Genomic DNA, 6,816 nt, shown 5'->3' on the forward strand with positions numbered 1-6,816 from the left:
ATTTTTTTAAAAAAGATGTCCAGAGTAACAGCTACTTGGAATATAACAGTTTACATAGTGTGAGCTTGAAAAATAATATTGTTTGGTCAGCTTGATATAATAAATAGACTCACTGATGAAGATGAGTATGTTTTGGAAGAATAGAATAACTCTGGCTAAACTTAGCTACATTCATCAGTTGCCCAGCTGAACTTCAGACCTTAGCTGCATACACTAAGCAGAGATAAAACATGGAACAATGGGGTTAATATAAATCACTTCTGAGGCAAGATTAGACACACAATGTTACTGTTCTTCATAAAGAAGATTTACTTATAAAATTGTGGAACTGGATGAAGTTGTTCTCCCCTCCTAAGAAACAATTCAGATGTTTGTATTATATTTTTTCCAGCCAAAGCTAATACTATGCTGTCATTTAAGCAAGCAGCAATACACATCAGGGTGAACATTATCCCATCCAGAGGTTCTAAGGCCCTCTGTGGTATATTGCCTCATAATACCCCTTTGGTTGGAATTATTTCCCTGATAATGCCCACCCTGGAGGGTATTACTGCATTTAAGGAATGAGCTGTCTTAAACTGATTTGCATTTTTTAATTACTATTTACTTGTTTATACTTTTGATGTAAAATGTTTCAAACTTTGATGAATCGTGTCTAATTCCTGTCAGATGAAGTATCTTACATCAAAATAAAAGTTATGAAAGTATTTATATATATATATATATATATATATATATATATATATATATATACACAGAGACACACACAGAGACACACACACACGCCCAGCAGTTGCAGCCACTTCATTGACTTAATATACCTTAGAAGTCTCATGATCAAATTAATTAATAAAAAAAAAAATAAAATCATACAATGCAAGGCATTGCACCCTCCCCTTATTCTTAATGTTCACTGACTTTGCAGAATTTGTGATTTTCTGCTAAGAGGAGTATATATAGTCGGTCACTAATGGCAAACATTAGAGCTTCATACTACTCACTGTTTACGCAATATATGCTGATGGACTGAGTCTTGCAGCAAAAAGAAGTTATGAGGCATGCACTATCTCTGTCACTCTCTTCCTCACTCTGTCTTTCTCAACCACAGACACACACACAATCACACACACATGCACACATTGATTTATTTCATTTTTTCATTATTTACTTTTTTTATTTTACAATCATTGAACAGCAAAGCTGTATTTAGAGAGTGGAAAAAAGTCAGCCATTTGCTTATTTTCTGTCCAAGCTTCATGTCAACATAACATCGGCCATTTGCTTATTTTCCATCCAAGCTTCATGTCAACTTGATATGATCTCAAGAAGTGGTTGACTTGTTTTCTGTTGCACTTTTCTGTTCAATAACACCATGCTGGACAATGTTCGTTTTCTAAAAGGTTGCCACTATGTGTTTTGCTCATTCTCTAAGTTAACAGTAATGACCGTTACTCTGGCAGAATGAAGTTTAAATTACATTAAAAATGGACTTAGATAAACAAAAATGCTAACTGGCTGAACTGAAAAAGACATGCCAGGCTACTATAGCTCAATGTATCACACAGATGCGCACACGTGTACACGGACACGTGCACATGCACACGTGCGCACACACACACACACACACACACACACACACACACACACACACACACACACACACACACACATACACATACACACACATACACATAAACACACATACACATACACATACATACACATACACATACATACACATACATACACATACACATACATACATACACATACATACACATACACATACGTACACATACGTACACATACGTACACATACACATACGTACACATACACATACGTACACATACATACACATACACACACATACACACACGTACACGTATACATACACACACGTATACACATACACACACGTACATGTACACATACACATACGTACACATACACATATGTACACATACACATACACACACGTACACGTACACACATGTACACATATACATACGTACACGTACACATACACACACGTACATGTGCACGTACCCATACACGTACACATACACACACGTACACATACACGTATACGCACGTACACACACGTGAAATAGCAAGTGCCAGAAAATATATTGCTTAATAAGCGGTCCAATAATCCTATTCCTTTATTTCCTTTTTAATTTCTCATACCTACAAGGCTTTTGTCATATCACAGAATAGAGTGTAAACATGCATTACCACACCAGAGAATTCCTCAGTCTTGTTCTGTTATGATGTCACTGTCTACCAAAACATTCCAATTACAAGGAGACTTCCTTTCGAATATTAGCTAAAACATTGTCTTCCCCCAAAGTGCCTTTTTTAGACAATGCCAAACTGAAAGTACTTCTGACAGAGCAAATCAAAACCAAGAAAATCTAAAGGTATTTCTGCTCAATGATATGAGTCTAAACAAAAATCTCCACTCCCTAGAAGCTCTCTTTACCCTAAAGAATGCTGATGTCTGTGCTGTCACTGAGACATGGTTTAAAGCCGCTGAGAGCACACCAAAAGTTCAAAGTTATAATGCCGCCAACACATTCAGAACAGCTACTTTACAGGCATGGACTATAGGTGGAGGTGTCTCCATTTACATCAGAAATAAATATACTTCAAGGCTGGTCTTACAGGACAATGCACTTGCGCTGCACCATGTTCAAATTACCATAGATAAAATCCGATACCACTTCCTTGCAAGCTACAGGTCCCCCTCTATGACACAGGAAGCCCATGCCATGTATTTAAACTTATTAGAAACACTAACCATCTAACCCAACACCATATTTATGGGTGACTTTAATTTCCCCACTATTAACTGGAAATCCCATACAACATCAAACATACATGCACAGAGATTCCTGGATTTTGTAAACACCAACTCCCCGGACCAGATAGTCAATACACTAACCAGGGGTGTAACCATGCTGGATCTGGTCCTCACTAATATGGGAAACTGCTGCACAGCCCCTACTGTAATGCCTTCCCTGGTAAGGTCATACCACAAAATGGTCTCCTTTGATGTAAAAATAAAACCTGGACCCTCAGCTAAACCTCAGATATTCAGGAGCTATTCTAAGGTTAAACGCCTGCTGTTAAGTGAGAACCTGCCAAAATTTCAAGCCCCCACAAAACCCTGAGAACACTGCTGCCTATGCAGAACTGTTCACAGAAAACATGTGCAAGCATATTTATAGCTGCATAGAAGCAGCTGTACCCACCAGGAAGAAGTACAGAACTAACTCAAAAAACAAGCCTCCCTGGTGAAATCACAAACTCAATAGGCTGTATAACAGACAGAAGAAAATTGTGTCAAAAATTAGAAGGTGCAGCACCCAGCAGGATAAAAGTACTCTCAGCAAGCTAAACAAACAACTCAGAGGACAAAAAGTCTACCAAAGACAAATTTGAGGTAAGTTTGGTTGGAATTATTTCCCTGATAATGCCCACCCAGGAGGGTATTACTGCATTTAAGGAATGGGCTGTCTTAAACTGATTTGCATTTTTAATTACTATTTACTTGTTTATACTTTTGATGTAAAATGTTTCAAACTTTGATGAATCGTGTCTAATTCCTGTCAGATGAAGTATTTTACATCAAAATAAAAGTTATGAAAGTGTTTATATACACACACACACACACACACACACACACACACACACACACACACACACACACACACACACACACACACACACACACGGCCAGCAGTTGCAGCCACTTTGTTGACTTAATACACCTTAGAAGTCTCATGATCAAATTAATTAATAAAAAAAAAAAAAAAAAAAAATCAGATGACTGATGAAGTGGCTTAGTCCACAAATGCGCTCACCTTTTGTCTTGTGTGAAATAAATTGCTTTTATTTTTCTACAGCCATGGCCTGTTGCTTCCTTTGGTTGTTTTTATATGATATTTGATTGTTTTTTGGGAGCACAGCTTACCATTACCACTTATTTTTTGCTTCTCTAATATGTAATATGTCCTGTGCAGACCACCTCAAGGCCCTATCCCTGTATTCTACCTACTACAGGATTTGAGGGGAGATCTGTGCCTAGCATAGAGTGCATTGTCAGACCCCACTCTGATGGACCTCCTGCATATCCACAAAATAAACAGCACCAGAATTACCCATTATAAAGACTTTAACCTTGCCTGTGATATAAATAGGACCTGCTGGAGAGATAGGTATGTTTCCCAGAGACTATCCTGTCTATGGAACAGGCTCCCCATCCATGTGAAGAAGAGTTCCTCCCTAACCCAATTCAAGTGCAACTTAGACAATTAGATGGGAAACTGGAAAATCATCCCTGGTTTGGCATCAATGTCTCTAATGGACACAGGTAACCTGTAAATGGTTCATCTCCCAGGCCCATACTTACACTTATCAAGGGTATCAGAACTTGTCAGAGATTTGGGATGCATGGCTAGGCTTATAAAGGTCCTTGTGTTAGTCTATTAAACACCTATGTACCAACAGGGTGAAATAAACTTAAATAACTCCACGGACATATAAGGATAAAGCTTTATCAATGTCCCAGGTAACTCAAGTTTAACGAAAGGTAAAGGTACATGAAGTAGAAAGAATGATGAGCCTTTACCTGCTCCTCTATCTTCAGGTGAAAAAGGTGAGGCATATGTATCCAGGCACATATAGGTACAAGATTCCCTAGAAGAGGCTAGGGATTACATCAATGATGTTGTCATGAGGAGGAGCCAGGACAGAGAGTACATCACACTCAGACTTGGACAGTGAACTCACAGGCCAAAGTCAGCTAGTAGATAAGCCATTGGCCTCCCAAGACAGGGATTGTAGATCTGAGTCCCATCTGTGTTGATATAATCATGATACAAGGAAAACTTTATGGCACTGGGGATTGTCATAATGGTTAAGGTGCTTACTTAATGTGCATAAGGTGCAGGGTTTGAATTTCACCTTTGGCTATTGTTTGGTTATTGACTAAGCTTGTAATACACAGCAGGCTGTTCACCTATTTTCACTTCATTTAAGGGAGGTTGTGATTGACATAATGGCTAAAGTGTTTACCTCACAAACACAAGATACAGTGCTTGATTCTCACATTGGGAGAAATTAGCTAGATTTAAAATGACCCACAGAACCGGCAAGCCTAGTAGTTACCTACGAACCTATGAGTCCATTGCTTGTCGACCCCTTAGATTTTGTGGCCACTTACACATGGAAATGTATGGATTAAGCAAAAAAAAAAAAACTCCCCCATCATGAATTATGGGTCTGTCTTCCAGCTTGTGTGATGCTCTCCCTCAAGAAATAAATGGGTTGAAGGACTCTCACCCTGGGGGATTGAAAATGTCTTGTAAGGTGGCTAGTACAAGGGTTTGATGTTCATCTGAATTGTTAAGATGGTTTAGCTTCGTTGTTAACAGCAAATCTGTGTGCCACAAAACTCTTACGTTTAGTCATAGAACTGCTGTGCTGATCTGTTCTGCAAGCATAATGGAGCTGAACATGCCAATAGTTATAAAACATATAAACAAATGGGGGGGTACACAGTCCATGAGAACAAAGATGTCCTTACTTCTTGACTTGTACATAAAGTCAGTTTCATTCATTAACTCTTAAACACTATTTCTTATTCTATTTAATTAAAAGTTTCAAAGTATGATACTAGAAGCCTCAAATCATGAACTATGCAAATGTAATTTTTTCTCATATTTGCACAAAGAAAGTTGCATATTTCATGCATTCTGGTCTCATAAATAGAATGCTTAAAATTTGCTGACAAACATTCTATGGTCTCATAAATACAATGTTTAAAATTTTCTGACAAAAAAGCTGCGGTGGTGGTGCTGCGGTAGCGTTGTCGCCTCGCAGTAAGACGTTGTCCTGTTCGGTTCTCAGCTAAAGCATCTTCTGTGTGGAGACATGTGTGAATGTTGTGCGTCAGGGCTGGCAACTTGGTACGTAAAAATCTGCTGCCAATCATTAGTGGACCAGAGTTCCGCTGTGGCGACCCCTAACCGGGAAAAGCCGAAAGATACAACAAAATTTGCTGACAAAATGTATTAAAAAGTTTAACTTGTATATCTTTAATTTGAATGCATTATAAAATGCTAACTCAGATCATTCTTTCACTAGTAAATCAAACAGTCATCTTTAGTTTCACTGTTTCTTAATATTTGCATACCAGATTTTCAGTATATGATCTAAGTCTTGAGACAATAAACAACTGTCATAATAACTCACTCTGTGGATATGATTTCTCATGGTGCATGAGGGAAGACACACAAAGACAAAACTTTGCAGTGACATCATTCTTTATGTGGTAGGGATGCATAGAGGGCGTACTGAAAATTTGGCATGAAAATATTATCAATTTATTTTTGATACACTTTGCCCCACCCCTACTGATCATCAGCCTGTCTCAGTCTTTCAATCCATTTTTGCCCCCGTCACAAGGTAGATGGATGAGTTGGACCCATTATTTAATCAGCTGTTGTGGGTTGTTCATGATTTTTTTTGTTATTTATCCCTGGACTCTATCTCTTTGTGCCTGCCCAGAGATAACCCATGAATGGAGTGGAGTGCATAGTGGGTATAAAATGCTATATGGCCTCCTAGATCTGCAAGAGATGTCAGCAGAACCCTGGAGCCCACCCACAGGAGGCACTATGTAGTTGTTCCCCTTGTTTCATTGCAGTGAAATTAACCTATGTGCATCTACCACCAAACAAGTGTCTTCTACTCCCTCTCCCTCCCTGAATAGCCTATCTTCAGCCTGCAACATCAGGTACATGAGTTGT

Source organism: Protopterus annectens, chromosome 8.part1 (genome assembly GCF_019279795.1).
Source record: "Protopterus annectens isolate FY-2018-M chromosome 8.part1, PAN1.0, whole genome shotgun sequence".
Lineage (NCBI taxonomy): Eukaryota > Metazoa > Chordata > Ceratodontiformes > Protopteridae > Protopterus > Protopterus annectens.